The sequence below is a fragment of the Catharus ustulatus genome, chromosome 5 (assembly GCF_009819885.2).
Source record: "Catharus ustulatus isolate bCatUst1 chromosome 5, bCatUst1.pri.v2, whole genome shotgun sequence".
Lineage (NCBI taxonomy): Eukaryota > Metazoa > Chordata > Aves > Passeriformes > Turdidae > Catharus > Catharus ustulatus.
In genome coordinates this window covers 68,690,583-68,713,979 of record NC_046225.1, presented here as the reverse complement: position 1 = coordinate 68,713,979, position 23,397 = coordinate 68,690,583, and the positions used below count along the sequence as shown (strand labels likewise).

Below are 23,397 nucleotides of genomic sequence, written 5' to 3'. Positions count from 1 at the left end.
TGCGGAACCACCGCACAAAATAAGATTGGGGCACTGGAGAAACGCACGGGAGAAAGCCATGAAAGAAGGTTCTGGCCAAGGCAGGATCAGGAGAGGGCAGTGTTCAGGCTATGTGCACAACAAAAAAAGGGTGAATATAGCTATAAAAAGCAAATTGATTTGGACTTTGAGAAATACAGAGGGAGGGAAAAGAGGAGTCTAGTGTCACAAACACACCTGTTAGCTCCAGCTGATATGAGAGACTGAGATTTTGCTGCAAAATCATCAATGCTATATTTAAGTAACCTGTTGTGCCTCCAAATGAATCAGTTTGATTTTATGAATGACAGACTTTAAAACTGTGCATTTGGAATTAATCTTTGCCTCTAGGATTTTTTAGGCTGTAGGGTTTGCAAGTTCCTGTCTGTAATTAGAAATGCAGAAAGCCAACAATCTTATGTCATCTGCCTCTCAGAGTTAGGTCTTTAACAAAACACCAAATGTTGTGTTACTGTCAATAAAAGACCTAAATCTGCCACCGTTGCTTTTATGCACGCTGCTTTTATCAAGCAGCAGGACAGGAAATGAAAGTGATTGAGGAGGGTCTCCTCTACCCCATCCCAGATTTTGTAGACCTCTTTCTGCACTTCTTGTGTATCACAAAATTCCTGGTGAAGTCGGGCAGTGTTGTAGGAGTATTGGAGCGACAGAGGTCCCTGCAAAATAGGTACACCTTTCAGTTTGTGTCCATTAAAGAAAAAGCAGAAGGTTAGCACACCATTTTAGGGGAATTTTTACCTTTGTATTCTAAAAAGTAGAAAAATGTGTTACTTCCAAGGGCCATTTTAATGGCAACAGTGTAACTTTCCTTTGCAATTTTGTGAGGCTGAGGCTGCTCACCGTAAATACTGGTTTGGAGGGGAACGGATTAGAGCCAGCACATACACACTGCTGTATATGACTTGGTGCAGGCAAAATGCAACATTGTCCCATTGTCCCCCGGACATATTCGTGCTTTCTCTGCCTCACGGGAGGTGAGCAGAGCTAAGCATTTCTGTTAAAAGAAGAAGTGAAAAATACTGAAGATGGATATGTTCATTTGCTGAAGCCTGATGCTTAAAATTCCTGAGTAGAATTTAGCCCTCTTGGGCCTCTGCTGTCATTCCCTCTTTCTTCCTGGTTTTGCTGATGATCTTATCAGCCCTGGCTCATATTTTTTCCTTACAGTCAGCCTGAATAACCCTACAGGAATGTCTTTCCAACCTTTGAATTCACTCTTTCTTATTTACCTTTCAGCTTTAAACCTTCTACCTTTCATAATCCAGACCAAGCCTGTAACACAGATCTCACACTTTTCCATCCTGCTCTCCTTGACCTGACTAACACTCCCATCTTCCGTGCTGCCGTACAATGACCTCCCCTTTCCAGCATGCAAGCCCACAGCCCCTCCTTTATTCAAGTCAAAGAGCTGCTTTTCTCAAGAGGCCTCCCCACAGAGATAATGAAAAGCAGATTAAGAGATTTTAAAAAGGAGTTGGTTCCTTTGGAATGGTCAGTGCACTTTCCCTTTCTACAACCATCCTCTATACTGTAAATTTTCCAAATCAGCGTTTGTCTGGATGTCTGTGCCTTGACCTCAGCAGGACCTAAGCTGTTGGGCCCCAATCCTACACATGCATATGCATGCCATGTCCCTTTGCTATCAGAGACATTCACACAGAGTGGTTAAAGGATTGGTGCAGTTATGTATTTGTAAAATCAAATCCTGTTGCTTGCCAGATAGCATCATAAAAGTCTTGGACAGAGATAAAAATTAACATTTAAATCTTTGTTTTTGTAAGACAGAAAAAATGGTAACCTCCAAGGCAAGTGAAGTGGCAGCTCTGTTGACAGCACTTGATTTGTAGATGAGAATCTTGAGGGGAAATACCTGTTAAAATGTGATGTGAAGCTATAGAAAAACAACAAAGAGCCATCAGCAAATACATCCCAGTGGTGCTTTGCCAGTATCCTGCCTTTTTCTTGTGTGGCTGAATTTCAGGCACCAGAAACAGAAGACGCTTTGTCTGGGCTTTCCCATGTAATCAGCAACCTCTCTCCTGCCTGTCTTAGTCCTCTATTCACTTTATTACTATTATAGTATCCCCTAGAGACAGACTTGGGAGGCATTCACCCCCAAACATCCTGTTACCTTCAAGCAGTTAGGTATTTTCTCAGTAAAATATTACATGCTTTAATCATAGTTGCATGTGTGTAAAAAGCGTGGCTAGCAAGTCATGTACGTAAGAAAATACAAAGTTGATGTAAAAGAGCTTTATCATTGGATTTGATCAGCATCCAGGGGAAGTCAAGTCCCCTAAAGCAGGCACTCTCCTGTGAAAGCAATTTCAAGAGGGAATTTTGTGTACAAACTGAAGGCTTAGCTGGGCTCTGCAAATACCTAGCAGTTCATCAGGTGGATAGAGCAAGAGGAGCTCATGGACTAATCTGTGCAGCAGGTAGAAGTGAACCATCCAGCCCGCTCATCAGTCAGGGTGGCAAGCCCCACACTCATTCCAGTATGACACATATCAATTGTTTTCTAACCACTAACCCAACAGCTGAAAAAGGAAATAGGCCCACCAGATATCAACAAAAAGCTGGCTCAGCCAGCAGTGCTTCCCTGTTGTGCCAAGGGAACAACCTCCTCCCCTGTGCGAGGCCTCTCCTCCCAAGGAACAGACATCTAACTCTCCCTGAGTGGGAAGCCTCTTTCAGCATGCCAGCTGGGAATCAGAGCCCTGGGCACAATCCCAGCACCTGTGCCTGGTTTTCTTACAGAGCACAGCCAGCTGCTCTGGTAGATCTGCAAATGTCCTGTATTCCCCATTTCTTTTCTGTGGATTGCTTTGGATAAGCAACACGAATGTGTTGCTTGTATTTGGATTTTTGCAAATTCATTGTTTTACATTTACCTTCACCTGATTTGTTTAAGGATCATATCAGGCCACTGATAAATTAAGTCATGCCATGTTTTTAGCAATTATTAAACCAAAGTTATTGAACCAGTAGTGTCCAGAACCCCCTGTAGTATTTTTGAGGGAATTTGAAGGTAAGCAGGGTGTAACCACAGGTCACTTCAGAAACTATGACATGGAGTTTGTGAGGAAGAAGTGTTTTTGATGGCTGGTGTTTGTCAGCAAACTTTTCTGGCATTGCACATGGTAGCAGAGAGTATATTTGACCCTGAGGGTTCACAGGCATTAGATAATTGTTTTGGCTCTGACTTACTTCATGGCATGTTAAACTAGTCATTTCTATCTGTGACACCAAACTATCAACTGCAAACTTCCTGTGTGGAAATAATTATGCATCTTTTCCAAGTTTGCGTTATGTTCTTCTGTATCCAACAGTTCTTATGCAGAAGGGCAAGGTTAGAGTTAAGACCATTTTCACTGCTAATAGCTTGACTCTGAAAAAACTTCATATTATTCAAAAATCCTAGTATAAGTGGAGCCAGAGTGGGGGTAGAATTCTCTACTGCAACAGGAAGGGGACATACAGAGGTCTGGAAAATAATGAAGGTGGGAGGAAAGTGAATAAAAAATGGTTATTATTGCTGCTCATAATGCCATGTTAATTAAACCAGTTTATCTGGGAGCAGAGTTTAAAAAAGAACAGAAGGAAATACATTTTCATTTAAACTCATTGCCACAGGATGTTCTAAAATCCCAAAATATAAATAAATATGCTCAGCAAGAAAATAGACACGCTTAAGGGAGCTAGGCTTAATGAAGTCCCTGACACATGCTTGTCTAGCTGCAATGTCCTCTTTGGAAATTAGGAAATCCCTAAACTACTGATTTTCAGAAGCAGGAATGACACAAATGTGTAGGAGCTACTTTTCCTATAACCTGTTTCCAATTCTAAGCATCCATTACTACTTCCTTTCTCAGTTTCCCTTGAGGAAAGGACATGCCTACGCCTGCTTTGAATGTTAAAAGCTTCCTCGGTTCTGCACAAATAGAGGGGAGAGTAAGAGACTATAAATGATTACCCATGGGCAGCTAACAAAAGCTGTGAGATGTAAATCCCAACCTGGAACCAAGGAGGTGTTTGAGGTGAACCAAAGGGTCACTATCAGGAGGTCTCCTGGCACTGGACTGAGCTGTGCATGGCTCACCCCATGCTGGGGGCCCATGGCAGTTTGGTCAGTCCTAGACAAGCACTACACTGTTTCTGCCACCTTTAAACTCCATGTGTTCCTCTCACCAACAGAACAAACTGGTTAATAAAGGTGGGGAATTTTTGTGTAGAAATATAATGAAAGCCAGGTCAGAAAGGGAAGAGATCTCAGTCTGCTTGGTAACTTACACAGAACGAAACTCTGCCAAGGAAAGGAACTTGCATCGTCTCTTGCTTTCTTACCACAGTGTTTCCTCTTTGCACTTTACAAAGTCCAACTTCTGCCATAATCCACCTGGCAACAAGTTACAGTAGATCTCCCTCTAGTGGGTAATTAATTAGCCATAAAAGCCACAGCAAGACTGAGATATGTTAAAAATCTGCCTTGAACGTGCTTTCCTTCATCTCCTTTCTTCAGCTGGCTTTCTTCTTCTTTCATCTGTGATCTTTCTCACACATGCATTACATGTTTTCTTCATACCCTCCCTGCACTTCATATCTGCTCCTTTTCCATTCTTGTGCTCTGTGAGGAGATGGGCTGTTTGAGGGGTTTCTGTTTGACTTTGATGTAAATGGAAATGAAAGTAAAAAAGCGCCAAAGAATGAATTTAAAATGAAATATTCTAGAGATTAGTGGTTTTTGCACAGTGGCATGTGTGTAACCCCCAATATGCTGAAGGTTTAGAAATCTGGGAAAAAGTAAACCATAAGACCTACCTGACATTTGTAATTTTTTTTTTTAATCAGGAGTCAGTCAAAGGAAATTTATATTTGGATTTTCTTATCCTTAGTTGATTTATTTGGGTTGAAAATCTGCATTCTGCTTAGTAGTTTGTTCCCCTTGCATTTGTTGTTCCATTACCAAAACTATTAACAGCAAAATACATAAGCCAGCTGTGTTCAATCTGAAGTTAGCTCTCTAACAGCAACAGTTAACTACCAAAGAGTATTCCCAGAGCAGAGCTGACGTTAATTGAGAAGGATAGTGCTCTGAAATATGTGGAGACAAGATGCTATAGACATTGATTTAACCAGACCATGCCTTTTGTGTATGGAACTGCATTTCTCTCCTTGCAGAGCATATAGGCTGGATACTATGGCTGTTACTCCATTTAGATTAATGGAAATATATAGGGATGATTCTCAAAGGTGTCTCCTTTCTCTGGCTATTCTGGGGTTTCTTCTATGTGCGTGTGTATGTGGTAAAGCACATTTCAAATAAAAAGATGAACAAGTCAGTATTGTCCAAATGAAAAATGACAGATCTAGTTAAAAGAAATTTTTAGGACAGGCTTTGATAATATATTCCAGTGACAGTAAGTATCATATTACAGTAATTTCAGGACTACAAGGCGCACCCTTTTGACTAAAATTTCCCCCGAACCCGGAAGTGCGCCTTATAGTCCGGTGCGCCTTATGGTCATGAAATTACTGTAATCATTATATGTTACCTTTCTGTTTAAAACTTTGAATTATCTAAATAAACCAACATGAAAGCCATTGTGCTCCAATCCAAGTATTTTCCAGGTTCCTGGAGGCACTGACTGTTACTCAAATCACTGTGGTAAATGGTGGTCCACAAAAGTCACTAATTAGAACCCCAAGAGTCTTTATTATGGCAAACTTAGGTATCACAAAGCAGATGAATAAAATGAAGTTTATTCAATTTTACTGAATTTTACTGAATTTTACTGAAGCAAAGTAACATCACAGATTATTTATTGTGAGCAAATGCTGTGCCTAGAAACAACTAGGCAATCCATATATTTACATTATTTTGTAAATAACAGTATCATACAAAAATAATTTTTCTATACAACATATCAAGATTATCAGGTTATTTTACTAACATAGGTATAAAAAAACATTGTAGCTTTTGCTCCCTTCATAACTGAGTTGTCAATATAACTAATTTCATTTCACTGTAATAAAGATGAAATGAATTCCAATCCTGCTCCTATATCTGTTACAATATAATTTTATTCACCTGAGACATTTCATAAACCTGCTGAAGGTAAGAATTGCAGATGGTGCTGAGACAGGATGGGGAGGCAGGGAAGAGGTACTGCAGAAGAAATTTACAGGTTTTTTTCTCCACATCTTTCCTTGCATTGATGAACAGGACAAACAGAATTCAGTGACTATCAGCTTTCAAGACCAGCTTGTAGAGCTGACAGTAAGAGAATGTTCTTTTGCATCTAAATTGAGTACATTTGTTCTAGAATTTATTAAGACACTGTAAACAAAGAAACTTAGAGTGCCACATCCTGTTCTTTCTTTAGGTTGGATGAGGGCTTCATTTGGCATCATGAAAACTAGAATGACTACACTGGGCTGAAGCAAAGGCCTGTGAGCCCCTTTATCCAATCTCTGGTCATAATCAGAAATGAGTGCTTAAGGAATGAGAAATCGGGTGAGCACAGAGCATTGCTGCCTGCAGCAGTGACTTGGATTTCATTGCTGCTGCTAAACACACACAGAATGGAGTCTGGTGGTCTGAGCACAGAGCTGGGAGCTGTGAATCCGCTGCTTCAGTGCTGCCTCTGTCACCAAGGTTACTTGTACATCACTGTGTCCCAGCTCGTGTGTGCTGGTGGCAAACGTGCCTTCAAGCCTCTGCACTGCAGAGGCACACACAACCCTTGCTCACATAGCCACACTCACAGTCAGGCTTGTTTTGATCAAGTCTGGTATTATGGAGGATTGTTCTTCCTTAATGAGCTGCTTAAAATCTGTGATTGTTTCCTGAAGAGCTGCATAATATCCCAGTGCACTTCTTTTTGTGCACCTTTATCTCTTCTCCATTCCTCTGGCCGCTCTGTATTTCACATGGTTATTGTCACTGGCCTTTGTGGTCCTTGTGCTTTGTGCTAAGCTGGTCATCCCTCAGTTCCTACAATCAGGAACAGCAGGCATGATGCAAGGTAAAAACTGTGCAAATATTTTCCCAGTATAGCTGAAGTCCAGATCAATCAATCAGGTAGCACGGAGAGGCTGACTCTTTCAAATGTCCCTGCTGAAGCTGCCAGTAAAAAGGTGATGCTGTTAGATTTCCAGTAAAACCAGAAAGATAACGTTGAAGACACCTCCTTAAGAATTCCTATTAAATTTTTTGTTTAAAAGCTATGTTTCACATTGCTTCAGGGCTACCTGCAATTCCCAGCATGATGAGATTGCTCCTGAATGGATCCTCAGAAACAGAATCCATCAGCTGCAGGCCCGCTTCTGGTGAGTTCACAGTTTCATCATTGCTCCTGGAAGTCTGTCACCTCCTCCTCCACAACCATCATTCCCACCTCCGCTGGTCTACCATCCCTTCTGAAACACCAAGTGGAGGAGGACTGCAAACTCCACACTCAGAACGTTATTACAATGCAGGCAGGTAAATAAGGAGTTACCAGAATTCCCTTTTCCATTTTTAACTGTGCAATGCAGACCCTTTATCAGTGTGATACCACTGGAGATTTCTACAAGCTGACAAGCTGGCTGGATTGAAGGCCAGATTTGAGGAACTTCTGCCCAGATCCTTGCACCTCAGGTTGAGCAGAACCCTGGAGAGCTCCTCCTCCTCCCTGTGGCCTCCAGCTGCTCTTCTTCGCAGGGCAGGGGTGCACAGGAACTGAGGGAAGCCACATGCAAATCAGGGCTGAGTGGTAACCAAATATGTCTAACCCAGGGGGAAGCTGGTGGGAGTGCAGAGCTAGTCAAAGGGAAGAGAGCAAATAGACTGGAACATACAGGCCCTGGAACACTGGCATGTCAGTGTAGAGCTGTGTATAGTAAATAAATAGAGATATGCATGTTTTAGCAATTTCCCCAGGGTAAAGTGAGTAGGAGTGTGTTCAAAGAGTAGTATTTGCTTTATACTGTCCTGTGAGCACAGGTTCAATATATACATTAGGAAGTACATATAGGGTGTATGTTTGATCAAGGAATTTAGACAATAACCTGAGTAATTGGCAGCATACACCAAATCCCTTCAGTCTGATCCCTACGCCAAGTTCCTTCTCAGAATTACAATTTTGCAAGCAATTAAAATGGCTGCTTAGCTACATTATGTTGTTACAAGCAACATCACTTGTCAAGTATTTTAAGTAGGAAAAGTGATGTTGGTTGTTGTGCATTGCTACCCAGGTAAAAATCACACCCCTGTGTGAAGCATGCACAACAATACACTATTAACCTGTTTAACATGATAGCCGAAAGAGTGTTTTTCTTTTACATATCTACTACAAGTCCTCTTTTATTACTTTGCACATTAAAATTTTGTTCTGCTATAAAGAAGATTCAATGATTTTGCAAACCAGCCTCATCCCTAGAATGCTACAATTTGACAATTTCAAGGCTTTTCAACTCAGACCCTTGCATTTATGTCATATATCGCATTGCAGATTTCATCCAATAGTCGAAAATGTACTCTCAATGCAGTATCATCTTATCAGTATTCTAGCACCATAAGCTTTCTCACTGGAAGCAGGGGACTGTTCATTACAATGAAACTGAAAATGGAATAACTGAAGGATTGATTTATATGACCTTCACTCAGGAATGTTCTAATTCTGACATAATCTCTCCGACTGAAATCCTAAACACTGTATAATTTTGATTTATTACCCTTAAAAGAAGGAGCCTGGATCTATAGATCAACAGAATACCTGGCATGAAAAAGAATGGTGCAAAAGCTCAGGAAGACTGCAAGAAAATGCAGATTGATCACGTGACTTTACTCCAAACATTGTCTCAGCCAGCAAATCCATGAACGGAGCTGAAAGCAAGTGGAAAAACATTATGCGGATGTTTTCACGAATCCACTCTGTCACTCGGAAATCTCTCATGATTACATACATTTTATAGCAAAGATAAGAGCATGTTAGTAAGTTCAAGTATGAAACAGTCTGTTTACTAAAGGCTGCAGGAAATGTTTATTAAACCAACTAATTTATGGCAAAACAGGGCCAGAACTCGATATACTCCACAAAAGGCTGCTTTACCAGGCAGCTGTTTCCCTCCCACACTGACAGTGTAACGCACTCTGTGCTATTCTGGCCTCACTTCTGCTGCCATGGGAGCCAGGAGAAGCCTTGTAAGGGTGTGAGGGCACATTGGACCTGACTGCTCACAGGTGAAAGCTAGAGCAGCCCTACAGTGTGCTGCTTAAAATGAACTGCTGATATCTTTAAAGCAAAGCAGCTGGATCTAAATCAAGTAGAATCTTCTTACATTGAAAGGTGAATCAGGCTGGTTGTTACTTCTTGGATTTTTTTGGTAGTTAGAAGAAAGAACAGGTAGAAATTATTCACAAAAAGCTGGTTGATAAATATACATTAAAAGCCCATTGAACACAATCTTAATGCCCTGCAGTAACTGAAGTCAACAGGTCAATTTAAAGCAGACTAACAAGAAGAAATTTGCCCTTCACCTGTGCCTTTCTTCTGTTCTTAATATTTGTGAAATAAATGCTTGCCTCCTTTCCTCCTACACACTCAGCTCACAGTTCCCACTTAGCCATTTCCCAGTCCTATTTTAGACAAATCTTTATCTTATCTTGTTTCTCCTGCAAATCCTTCTCTAGAGCACTTAACATCCTCTTCTTTCATAAAACCACCTTTTACAAGTGGTACCTAATCAGTCTTACTTTATCCTAGCCAGGAAATAGAGAGGTTTATTTTAGAAAAAAAAATTATTCAGTGAATTTTGTGGCTGGTATGAATTGTTTTATTCTAGCGGATAGTAGTCACCTCTATGCAGGAACATCTGTCTGCTTCACAGTACTGCACAATCCATATTATTCTTACCTATGAATGGGCCTGTTCCTTATTACTTCCAAAGATCAAACATTACACAATTCCTCCAGTATGGAGCTACAGCTACTGCAGCCACTGTAAAAGCACTACAGCCTCAGAAGGATTATTCCTTCCTTCCTGAATACATTAGAGTGGATATACCAGGAACTAAATTTGTGCTTAGGGATAGCAGGAAGTGCCTGATTCTTTTTATGTACTTGTAGAAAGGGAGGGGGACTAAAGTAAAAAAAAAAAAGCGGGTGGGGAAAGGAGGAGATAAAGAGAAAATGGTAAAAATAAAAAAGATAGACTTGAGTGGAATCATATTTAGAACATTTATTCCCTGGACTATATATGGACAATTTTCAAAGTAAGAAAATAAAGTATTTATATCAAAAACTGTGTTCTATTAAAATGACATAAAGACTTGCAAGCTACAGACAAAAGAGAAAAAACCCCATGAATATTATTTCTGTAATGGATTACCATATCAACATGTAGGAATACAATACACATAATACTTGATTCTTTGGACTAGAAAACTTAACATAAAGCCCAGTTCTGCAAACCAGTCCTGGCATACTTGATTTTCAGCATGAGCTGTTTATTGAAGTCTCAAATGAATGTATTTATCATTAGGAAAATCAAAACAGCAGAGGAAGTAATATAGTCTTAGATTTCCCAATGGTGAATTAATTAGCAGAGTCAATTCTGGCCTCAGCCTGGTATCTCATCCACCAGACAACACTCACTTCCCACTGTAAAGACAGATGATTGTAAAAGCTTAACAGTGTTTTGTCACTGCTGGTAAAGCTGATAGGGATGGGAGTGGGGGACAGCTTGGTATCTTTTTCAACCAATGGCAAACTCCTCAGTATGAGAGGTTAAGAACGACTTTATTAGGATTATTATCATTACCCTCAACAACAACTATAAAAAGCTCCAAGTCAAATGGTTCTGACTCACTTGTAAGAGTAATACCATGTGTGGAGGAAATTCTGGGTATGGGCTGTCACCAGTGGCTAATCCCCCTGGAACAGGTGCACAGCAGTTTGCCAGTCCCAAATCACAGCAGGGCTGGGAGCCAGGGCATCCAGCTCACAAGAGAGATGCCCACTGGAAGGGAGGTGGAACAAAAGAAGAAAGGGCCTGTCTTCATGTTTCTCCCAAGTGGCTTCCACTTGTAAAGTTTTGGTGACTAGAAAAGTTTGGAAGCCATTCTCCACTCAGTGTGCATCAGCAGTAATACCCTACAGTTCTTCCTCAGTAGTGAGTTCTCCTGGGCCCCTGCAGCAGCTCTGGGGTGAAATACTTTTGCAGACAGTGTGTGTGCAATTGTAAATTCAACAGATTCCCTGTAAACTGGTGACTGTTAATATAAAATATTTTAAAACAAAATGCCTAAGTACCAGATCAGTCCAATCTGACTAAGATGAAAAAACATTTGTTGAGTCCATTCAGGACAGAAGGCAAAAATATTCCAAAATATCTTTCAAATGAATGAACAAGGAATACAGACTCAAAATCTCAACTCTGGCAGACACTGAACTCGGTGTCATTTGATCTGCAGAAGCACTTGGGTGTCTGAGTAGGCCTGCTGAAACAGAAGGAAACCTTTCCCAAAAAGATTGTTCAGCTAGTCCAAACTGGTAGCTTCTGCATAAAAAAAAAACATTTTCTTGCATTATAAGGAATATAAATAAAACAGCAGTCTTTTCATGAAATAAAACACATCTATTAAAAATTACGTGTTGCAGAGTTAGAAAGGGCCCTATAATTAGACCTGCACTAGACAGATGGAAAGACTTCTTAAAAGGATTTTTTCAATCTGTAATACAACACACCTTTCAATATAATATTTCTGTCCAATTAAAATTATTCTATTGATGGAGAGGCTATCATAGTTTTATTATTACAATTTATTGTAAACTTATTGTATTCATTATTAACCTGAGCTGTAAAAAATGTAAATACTAGCAATTATTAAACTTGAACACATTGCAAAAAAAGAAAAAAAAAGATAGCAAAAAAAAGAGGGAAATGAAGCTGATTAAATGTCTGGTTCCCATTGATTGCCAATAGCTGCTAGTGTTAAATTAAGAGGTGATGTTATTGTCCCCTACAGCCAAGCTCAGCCATGCTCCATTCAATAACCAATAATTCATGTCTTTGAGTTAATAATAATTACAATAAAAATATTCCCCATTTTCTGGCATGCTGTGTTTATTTTAGGATATTAACACAGCAATCCAAATACAACACTTAAAACTCCCTCAGGGTTTTCTGTCTCACATCCCAGACCTTCTGTTTCTTTATAAGCTTTAACAGCCACAGTTAGAAGAGATATAAATAGTCTGAAGCACAAGAGAATCTCTCTTCCCTGACAGAATCTTTATTTACAAGCTCTACAAACCCAAGCAGGTCAAACAGTCCCTTGCTGGCAGGTTAATAAGGCCCACCTGCCAAATAAACCCACCAGTGAACTCCACAGGGCCTACATAAATCCAAAGGGCTTGGAACAAGCTTCTCTCCCTGGAATCATACTGAGATGGGATGCTTATAGTTCAAAAGGGGGTCATCTTTCAAACCCCAGAGTGCTTGTCTGCCTGGTACACACACATGAACTGCAAAAGGTTTGCAAAAACCACAGCTCTTACCTTCAGAAGACATCATTTAACATTTACATTTCAATATTGCTTACAGGACATACACATGCTGAGGGCTCCTCTGCTGGCTCTATATGAACATGTAAGGCTTGGAAGTCTCTTTGAACTTTTTAAGGGGCAAATATAGTTGGATCATAAATTAAATATTTAAAATTTAATTAATTTTAAAATTAATATTCAAGACTTAACATACAATTAATGAAAGAATATGATAACTGGTTATTTAAACCAACCTAGAAATTAATTCTCAGAAGCCAAAATAAGTTTTTAATGAATATTGACAATTATCAAAGTAGAATTTCATTCTGAGACCCAAGCTGTTTGATAGCATCTCTTGGGTAAATGTTTCCCATTGAATCAATGACTTCTTTAGGTTCTTTCCTGAATCAGCTGGGCCAAGCAACGATCGCAATGTGCACATATCCACAGACTTCTGAAGAGGCCCAGTCACTGTGTTTATATTGCATTGTAAAAAGCATCTCCAAAGTATCCTTCAGATTTCTGTTTGCTGTTTGTACCGTCAGCAAAGTGGTAAATTCTGAGTGCATGCCTCATAATTTTTTAGGATAGCACCAGGCAGATGAAGGCAGACAATGGATTGTAGCTGGGCAGCAGAAGCTCTCTGGCCCAAAACACTAAAGCAGAACTCACTATCCACTCAGGAAGGGAGCTGGTTTATCTTTGCACACCTGGCTGAGAACTGCAGGGATGCCTGAGCTGATTCACAAACAGATAAATGCCCCAGCTTAAGAGGTGGCAAAGGTGATCAGGAGGTAATCAATATGCAGCAGGAGAGGCAGCTTGTGTGTAATGGGCAGGGATCACAGGTCCCACTCTAATGAGCCAGTGAACATCTGATGGAGTTCTTTAATTTACTGTGAGGGCCATGTCCATGTCTGGCCACGGGCTGCCTGCCTGTGAGAATCCTTGAGGACAGGTCACAGGCAAATCAGGTAGCACATATTAAAAACGTGTAGCTCTTTGTTCCTGCAGGTCTGCAGTGAGCTAGACCAGAGTCCCCACAGGCTCTGGGCATTACAGCTGTATTAGAGCATACATGATTTGGGCTGCAGAGACTACTTATTGATGAATACATCTATTGGCTAGAGTCATTCCAAATACAAATCAAATGTAACAGTTTACAAGTGTAGGTGAAGTAAAGAACACGTGTATTTAAGATGGTATGTTGAGGCAAAGCACTTGGTTGCACTTGGAAGGCCTTGAATGCATTCCTTTGAAGGCTTTGAATTTCAGATTACCAGAGAGAATGCTCAGTTTCAGGATCCTGGTACTGCAGCTCTTGGTGATGTTACCAGTGGCATACTTTTACTAAGAGGCAGAAGTACCTCTTCTGGGCCCTCTGAGGCACTTCTGGGGTGAGACAGAAGTCGGGGCTTTGAATCACAGACCCCTTGATTCTGAATGTCATTTTAAGTATCTATCATGTCCTGTGGAACCAGTGCAAACAGCTTTGAAGAACGAGCTCAGACCCAGAAGATGCACATAACATCAGCCCTTCAGCAAACACTACGCACCCAGTTGCTGTAGCAATTGCAAAAGTGGGAATGCTGCTATTCTTAGCACAGTGGTACTACAACCATACCCAGCTTCAGCATGAGACAACAGAGTGGGTGAATCTTCACAGGGAGGCAGTGTCCTACACCCTGGCCAAGCCCAGCACCTTTCTTCTCTGCTGGGTACATTCCTCATTTGAATCAGTTTAATTCGGCTGCTGTAAACGCAGCTGAGACAGCCTGATGCTTTTCTGCTATTTGTGAACGGGATGCAGATCTGGCCTGGAGGCAGCAGTGCCTCGGCAGGGTCAGTGCTGAGTGCTGCTGGCAGGGGAGCTCAGTGTGAGTCTGCAGCAGCCCAGCAGCCCTCGCTCCCTGCCAGGGCTGGCTCTCCCAGCTGCACCTGCAGCGCTGGCACCGCACGCCCGGCGCATTCACAGTAATGCAGCGAGCAACAGGGCTTACAGCAGGGAGCATACCCAGCTCGGGGGTAAGAACATTGTACAGTGCCAAGAAACACATCCCACTCCTTTCAGTTCTCACAGCACAGGTGACAATTTAGCACATAGGCCTGCATTTGCAAACCTGCTCATCCTGCCTGGCATCCAGTTGTTTCAGCCCTCATTTGTCAAGTACATTTGCACATACTCAACACCAATGTAAAATAAGTGCTAAGCATCTTATGTAAAGTCTCCAAACAGTTCTTGAAATTAGTGGCAATTTCTGAAAATGCCTGTCAGTGAGAATTTTTCTCAAGGCCTATATACTGAGTAAATAGGATATGATCACAACTACAATTTCTCAGTACAGGAAATTGCCAGTCACCAACATAATTAGAAACAGTTCATGTGATCAAATTAATCATTCAAAAAAAAAAGCAATTACTGTTAACAGAATAATGGCATGCCTTAAAAAAGAATGAAATTAACCTTTAGGACCGACATAGTTACCCTCACCACTCTGTACTGAGGCAGCAAAGATTAATACATGTGCAAAATAAAACACTGCATTAGCATCTGCTGAAAACAGTAGTAGCATTATCTATCTGGCCTATTCAACCCTTGACAAACTTTATTCTTTGGCCCCAGCAGAGAGTGGAAATATCAATAGTCACTTCTCTGCCAAAGTGAAAAAAAACCCACTCTTCAAGACTTCTATTGCTATATAACTTACCACATTGTGATTATCACTGACCAATAGTTACATGAAGATTTAACAGAAGTCAGCAATTTGAAATGCAGAAGAATTTAACATTCAAACCTATATTACAGCTCCCCAAAAGCTGACTTGGTTTGTTAAGACTAAAGCTTAACTCTGTAAGATCTAGAAACACATGCCAAACATATTGCAAAAAACAATATTTTTGCTCTTTTGTGCTAAATATTAATTCTGATTATAAATGTGTCTTGAAATTTGTACTTGTAAGTGAGATTATGTTTAGAAACACAGTAACACTATGCTATCAATAGATAGCAGAGTTAATATGTTTTGAATCCTCAAGCTGTGTGTTTCTACATAGATTAGATTTATTTTATTCTCAATGTCAGCAATGTTTAAATTAAGTCATAGTGGTGGGGAAGATAATTAGAGACATATAACTTCTATAGATAAATTTATTGATTCACTGAAGTTACTTATACCAAGCTGAAGCACGTTAGCTGCTGAGAACTGGTACACAGCTGGTTTTTATCATCCCAACACTGGAAAACAGCAGGGACATGCTCCTCAATTTTCCTTTCTCGTGGCCTCTGTCTTGCCCTGAAGATGTATCTCACTCCCTCATGTGTTCAACTTTCCTCTTCCTTTTGCTCCCTCAATTACACTTCCCTTGCTTCTGCTCAACACAAATGATGCAAACACAAATAGGTGTTTACAACAAAAGTGACATTTACTCCATTATTTTCCTATTATTTAAGATACCTGTTAAATAGGCTGGTGTAACTCATAGTACGAAGAAGATTCACGTTTCACTGTGTTTTTTTAATCAGGTAATCATATTTTACTCTGATCAGTATTTAAGCCATTAACTGTAGCTGCATTTAAGATGTCCCTCATTTGGACAGAGACCAATTCTATTTAAAATTCTCAAAGTAGATTATTGTCTTTTTCCCAAGAAATCAGCTTTCTATTAAAAAATACCATTACTCCATTTTTTATGGGGTTACACAAAGTCTGAAAAGCCTGTACCTTCCTATTTTTCAAGATAATTTAAAAGCTATTCTAATACATGTCAAATTTTTCAAGTAACCGTTTTCACCGAATTTTCATTCAAATTAATTAGTAAATGTATGTCCAAATTCTCTAGAACACATTTACTACTATCATTTTGTGAGGAATTGGTGCTACAGTTGGTGTAAAATATTTTGAAATGCTGATTTTAAATTCCATATTTCATTGTTTCTTAATTCTAGCTCAGCAGCTTCCTGTGTCCATATTAAACAGCATGCAACATTCTGCATGGTCAAAGACAAACACATACATGCTGATAAAGATTTTTCATAACAGTTGTGATGATACACAGACTGACATGCTGAAGATCAGTGTCCATGTCTAGCTATACTGAACATAGCTAAGGATAGGTTCAGACAGGTTGAAAACAATGCTTAGTCTCTCTTAATCCAAAGAAAAACATGGACTGCTGGCCAAAGTCAGTGCACAGGTGATGGGTTCCCAGCTGCCAGCATCAAAGTGCATGGTGATAGTAGGGAAAACCCTGAGCAGGTCCCTCTGCATCAATGCTACATCAGAACAGGACAATGGGCAGCATTAACTTTAGCAGTGTGGTTTGAACTGTAATGTCTTCAGTGTTCACTCCTAATATGTGGAAAAGTCTGTGAAACAAGAAAAAACTACATCTCTAGATTCTATATGGCCTAATAAAGAACTTATCTCATTCAACACCTTAGTACAATAAACACCCCAACATGCTGTGCTGCTCTACTCATTTGGGAATATCTGATTAACACATGGACCACACATATAACTTCAGTTTAGCACTGCTTTGAGTTAGCATTGCCACCAAGATAATCTGCATGCAGGAAAACACGTACTAGACAGATTATTGTATAAAATCCTAAAACAAAAGTAAAAATGGGTACAAGAAAGGAATTTAGAAAGCAATCAATTCTTAGCAGCCATATGGGAGGGAAATGTAGACACAAGGCTCCTGCCACAGAGATCTACAATGAGATTGAATGTGCTCAGGAACTGCACTCTTTGCTATTTGCTTTTGCCAGGGGAATGGCAAAGCTTCAGCACTGGGACTGCTGGTCCCCATCACTTCTAAAGGTAACACATACCCCAAAATGTGCCCCCTGCCCTCCTCAACAGCACTGAGCAAGCTCTGCAGGAAGGGAGCTCTGCACTGCTGCACACAGCAATGCCACACACACTGCTTGTTCCTGACCTCTGCCTAACACAGGGGAACTGCAGCAACTGCAGCGCAAGGCCTTGGCTTGTCCAGCACTCACCATCCCTGCAGTGGCAGCAAAACAAAAATTCCTTCACCTTCAGAATTCCAGCACATGCCTAAGGCCAGGGGCACTGACTTCAGTTATTGCTGAGTGAGTGATCTTGAAAAAGTGCTTGAATTTCAAGTTATCTTTCGGCCTAGTAACTAACTTATAATCTCCAAAATATTTAAATAGTTCTAGGACAGCATGCTACCACTATGTTTATTTAAATGCCTTTGAGTTGAAAGAGGGATATTAATTGTGATATTGTTCAACACAATATCCATTGTGTAAGAAGCAATAAAATTTTAGACACCAAATAAAACAGGAGTCACTAATAAATGCATACTTTTATTTGCTTTAGTTGTGCGTCCTTGCAATTTCTTGGATAGGCCATTGAAACCAAAACTGCTAAAACACATTGGCTGATTTAAAATCACAAGGAAATATAATGAAAGAACAAAATCTTCAAGAAGTTCAGACTGGCAAATTGTAACTACTAGAAACTGATTAGAGGACATTTCCTTCAACTCTTTCAGAGCTATCACTCAAGTGTAATGCAGCATGTCTGTGATTTGTCAGCACAAACTTGTTCTGCCCTGCACATGCATTTACACCTTGAGAAGTTAAAGCTTTTTTGAACTCAGTTTTCAGAAGTGTCCTATAACTATACCCCCTTGCAAAGGACCAGCCTCTTTGTGTACTGCAGCAGAAAAATGAGGTATCTTTATTACCACAATAAGAGCTCAAGGAAGCAGCCAATCATTTTGAAAATTAAAAAACCTGAAGCACAATTTTTATTTAAAAGGTCAAGACATTGGACAAGTTTGCACCAGTGTCTATCTACAATACAAACTGGTAGTATTCCAGTTAAAGGTGTTAACTCCCAGCATAGGCTTGCCTGGAAATCTCCATGGTGGGTTTATCAGGAGCTAATTACAAGGTTGCAAATCTTGGTCTCACAGACAAGGCCAGTGATTTACAGGAATTTAAGGACTAAGGAAGATTTGTCACCTTGACCATGATAACAGAATCCTTCCACTTACACAGAAGGCAAATATAGGAACTGTGTTATCTGTGGGATATTATGCATTAGTGATAAGTACAAAATGAAAATCTGTTTCTCTTTTGTAAGTTATACATAAAGATGAATTTATGTCATCGGGCCTGCAGAAAGAATTTATTCCCAAGAGAACGTAGATAAAGCATTTGTATCACATAAATTATTGATAATTAATGTTTCTTATGGAAGTTGGGGGGTTTTGGGGGGGAAACAAAAAACACCCATGCTTTGTACTTTTAATGTTAGATTTATTGTTCATCTATGAAGAAAAGCAAGCCTGTATATTCCATTAGGTAAACAACAGAATTCACATACTTGTACTTCTATTTGTATTGATGCTGGTGTCTCTATTTTTAATTAGAAAGGATCTTTGGTTTTTCTGTGACTGCATTTAACTGAACTTTAGAAAGGAAGCTGGATAAAACTGTCACGACTTCTAATCCAAATTAGCTATTTAAAATGTAATGGCACTTTCTCTTTAGTGCTGTAAACACCGACATTCGGAAACTAAATCTTGTTTGTCTAACACCTTAAAGATAGTGTATTTTTTTCAAAGAAAGGCCGTAAAACAAGTTAAGGTACCTTTATCACTGCAGACAGATCTCCTCCAGCCACCTTCAGCTTAAAGTTTTAATCAGCTAATGATTAAGATTTTCATTACCAAGTACTTAGCACTAAATTTGCACTGTTCAACTGCTAACTGCCATGCAGCCACCATTAAACACGCACCTAAAAGCATCAACAAACTTTAACATATGAAAGTAAATTAATGAACATGTAAAAAAATAAACAGTCTGAGCCTTTCTGCAACAGATGGCCTAATTTCACCATTATCCACGAAGTATGATGCTGGTGTGTTCCCCTCCCTCAATTATCATCTGTTTACCTTTGGCAGGAGTTGTGACAGATCCTTAGCTACCAGGTTAATACAGTATCCATAGCACCGAGGAACCAACCTGCCTTGTGCACAAACACAGGTTGTCAGTCTCCATAAATCCTTTATTAAACCATTGAAAGCTTGAAAAGCCAGGCCATTACCTGCTTTACATTATCTGGTGCAACGGTTCATGAGAATATTTGTTCCTATTGTAACATGACGGCTGTTTAACGATTTAACCTTAAAAAAAAAAAAAAAAAGGCTGTGTTTTCAATTGGCAAATTGCAAGCACATGTACTTATTTTGATGCAAGCATTAAAAAAAAAAAAAATAACCCAAGCCATACTTCCAGAAGAGACAGCCCAGATAATTCGCAGCCAGGCACACTTCGGTTCTTACAACTATTCGACAGCCTCCAAATTGTGTGCAGTTGCACGGAAAGTCAAAACATTTGGCTTAAATCAGGAGTTTCAGAAAGCGCACGTGTATGGTGGCTGGGCCAGCGGCGAGGAGAGCACTTTTCAGCCGGCCAGGAGGAGACAAATAATAATATAAAGTTATTTAAAACTAAACGTTTTTCGCTGACCTCTGTATATTCCCCTTCGCGGGGGCAGGGGGGAAAGCAGGGTGGGTTTAACGCATTCTTGCGCACCTGGGGACGGCTCACGGCCAGCATCCCCCTACCTCGGGGGAGATAAAAAATAACAACAGCATAAAGATGTTTTTAAAAAAGCGTTTCCCACCGGGGGTGGGCGGGCTCTGGACGCGCTCTCGCCCACCTGGGGGCGGCGAGCCAGGCTCCCCCGAGCGGGCCTGGCCCCACCTCGCCCTGTGGCCTCCCCTTCCCTGGCAGCCGAGCCGAGCCGAGCCGAGCCGGGCTCCCCTCTCTGCCGATCCGGCCCCGCTCCCGGCGGGCGGCGCTCCCGGCGGCCGCGCGTGCGGGCGGCTCCGCGCGGGGGGATTTGAAACGGCCGCTCCGGGGGCCGCGCGGCGGCGGCGGCCAATCAGCGCCGCCGATTTTTCGCGCTGGTTCTGGCCGGAGGAGGGGGCGGGGCCGCCGCGCAGGACCCGCCGGAGCCGCCGCCGCCGCTGTTGCCGCTGTGTCGCCTCGGCTCCCGCCGCTCCCCGGCACCGAGATACCGCCGCCGCCTCGCCTGGCTCGCCGGGGAGAAGGATGCGCTAGGGCACAGGTCGGTAGGCCGGGAGCGCGGCTGGCTCTCCCCCGCGGGAAGGGGGGAGGCACCCGGGGCACGTTCCCGCAGGCCCCGGGCGGGAGGCGGGAGCGGCGGGAGGCGGCGGCGGCGAGGCTCGCCCGCCCGCGGGGATGCTGCCGCCCGGCCCCGCGCCTCGCCGCGGGCACCGGGAGCCTCCTCCCGGGCCGGGACCGCGGGCCCTGCCTGGCAAAAGCGCAGCGGAGCCGGCGTGGGGGACGGGGGGTTCCGTGGCGGGGCATCCGCGCCCCCCTCCCGCCCCGGCTCTTTCCCCGGGGACTCCCCCCTCCACCGAGGCTCCGCTCCCCTCAAACTTGCCGTCTCCATCTGCCCGGGCAGCCCGCGGCTCCCGTTTCCCCCTTCCCCGGAGGAGGGCTTTTTTGTTCACCCCCCCTCCTCCCCCCGTACCTGGCCCTCGCTGCGGGGCCGCGGGTCCCCCCGCCTGCCCCCCGTCCCCCCGGAGGCTGCCGCAGGATTTGTGCCGCTGGCTGGGCCTGACTCTTGGGTGGCGGAGGAGCGGAAAGGAGCGATGCCGAGCCGGAGTCCCGGCTGTTGCAGCTTCATCCTTTCCCCCCTGACCGCCTCCTCCTCCTCGGCGCTGCGGGAGGTCGGGGGCAGCATAAAGGGGTGAAGGAGAGGTGCCCACCCGTCCCAGCTCGCTCCCCGGGGAATGGGGGATCAATCAGTGCACATCAGAAAGAAAACCGGAGCGGGGGGACACGACCCGTGGGAAGGGGGGAGAGAAGCCCTCCCCAGGGTTTAAACCGCCCCCTTGAGGGGCAGTGAGGCTGTTAATGTCCCCCCGTGGCCGTGAGGCGAGGGGGGGTGGCGGCTGCTCCTGCCCCTTCCCGCCGGGTAGGACTGAGATTGTACGGCAGCAGGAGTGAATGTAACTCTGGAAATGTATGGAGGGGGAAGCCATGTTTGATTTATTCCTCCACTAAACACTGGTGTGATGATCCTTCTACTTACACCCTTCTGCAGTCCATCCTGGACCGGTATGGGAGGAGAGCCTTGTTAGGAAAACGGAAAGGAAACATTCCTGCGAAGGCGTGCGGGCTCCTTGGCTCAATATTCATTAAGTATTAGAGGACAGGGCTCTTGTAACTTGAATTGATATTTGTGTGGTAAAAGAGCCTGGGGAACTTGTATTCCCAAGGCCATAGTTACAGCTCATCTGCTGTGGCTTTACCGCTCTGGGGGTGGAGAAGGGAATTTGCCATACTTCTTGAACGTATTTATACTTGCTTTTTGGTTTTGGCTTTTTTTTTTTAAATATGTCGGCTGAAAGGAGGAGTAAACACTAGTAGAAGTACAGAGACAGTAAACACCATATTTAAACAGATTTCAGAGAAAACGGGCTTCTTGCAAACGACATAAGGCAAGCAAGAGGCTAGTATCAGTCATTGCCCATATATTTTGTGTGCATGAATATTTTCTTATTGGCATTTGCATTAAGATTGGTTTATAATGATGGTTAAATTTAGGAGCTAGTGCACCCCGCACTGAATAAGCTAAATAGGTCTGCTTTAAAAAAAAAAAAAGAAGATATATTTGGCTTTTAGCCTTTGCATACATCCAAGGAAGGTAAACACTAGGGTGGCAGTGAAGTTTGTAATAGATTTTGCAAAGAGTCCTTGCTGGTGACTTAAGCCGACATTTATAAATATATGTATATGTATATATATATACATATAAGGTTCCTTAAATTCCTTACACATGGAAAGTGTGGCTTCAGCTGCAAGAATAAATTGGTTCTTTACCAAAATGTTCGTATGTTAGTAGAATATCTGTAAACTTATTGCTGAAGCTATTATTTGCTTGTTTGCAGTGGGAATTTTGCTTGGGAAATGCAGCATATCAACGTTAATAAACTCCTCAGTTTCACAGTATGGTGAATTTGACTGTGGGTTATTTGACTGTTGGATGAAATAATTGAATTAAGCCACTGTTTTGCAGGGCTACTCAGGGCTCAGTACTTGGAGTATATGCAATTTTTGATTGCTTCAGTAACCGTATCCCATATATTAAATCATACATGGATTTTTGTCTAGTATGCAACCATCAGAAAATCTGACAGGTTTTTTCATTATGTGAATATAAATGCTCTAAATACTACTGGAGACTGTATGACTAGCTCTTGTGAAGATTATAGGACTATCCACCCTCATACATGCTTGGAAAAATGCAGGTATTAAAAGTACAGTAAAACCTACTACTTTATCAAATATTATTTGAAAATGTAAGAAGAAACTAGGTCATTATATTTTAAGGGTCCAGATTTAAAGTAGCTTAGAAGTTGGAAAATAAAAATAAAATATATTTCTTTTTAGTTCAATATGAATCCAACAAATGGCTAGTAAGAATTAAAAAGATGTGTTTTAGTGTCTGTAGGCTACGTGCCTTTTCTGACGCCAGTTGCAGTTTTGCAAGTAGTGAGATTATTGCATTTAAATTACTGCCTGCATGTAATAGACTGGATATTACAGCAAAACCAACTGGAAACAAAAATGTCTGTTGATGGGTGGCTTTCTAGTATTTGGACGGTGAACGTACACATACATGTGAATTTGTATCCCAAACACTGTGCTAATAAAATAGCAGAGGAACGGCAAGAGGAGATTGTTTTTCAGTGTCCTGTTGTCTGTGGCCCTTTCACCTCTCACTTTTGCACTGAGCCTGCTTTTT

At 41.9% G+C, this 23,397-nt stretch overlaps 1 protein-coding gene across 5 annotated transcripts in view; it reads left to right on the top strand.

The window, feature by feature from the left end:
- The window catches only part of NSD2 (nuclear receptor binding SET domain protein 2), a 99,164-nt gene that overhangs the window by 4,267 nt on the left and 71,500 nt on the right, over positions 1-23,397 (top strand). For 3 of the 5 annotated variants that reach the window (XM_033059928.2, XM_033059929.2, XM_033059931.2), the window contains exon 1: positions 20,567-20,688. The gene's annotated coding sequence lies outside the window, so the exon portion shown is untranslated. Of the gene's footprint in view, positions 1-7,287; positions 7,372-20,560; positions 20,689-23,397 lie in introns of those variants that run through there. The other 2 variants (XM_033059927.2, XM_033059926.2) reach the window with 2 other exon arrangements.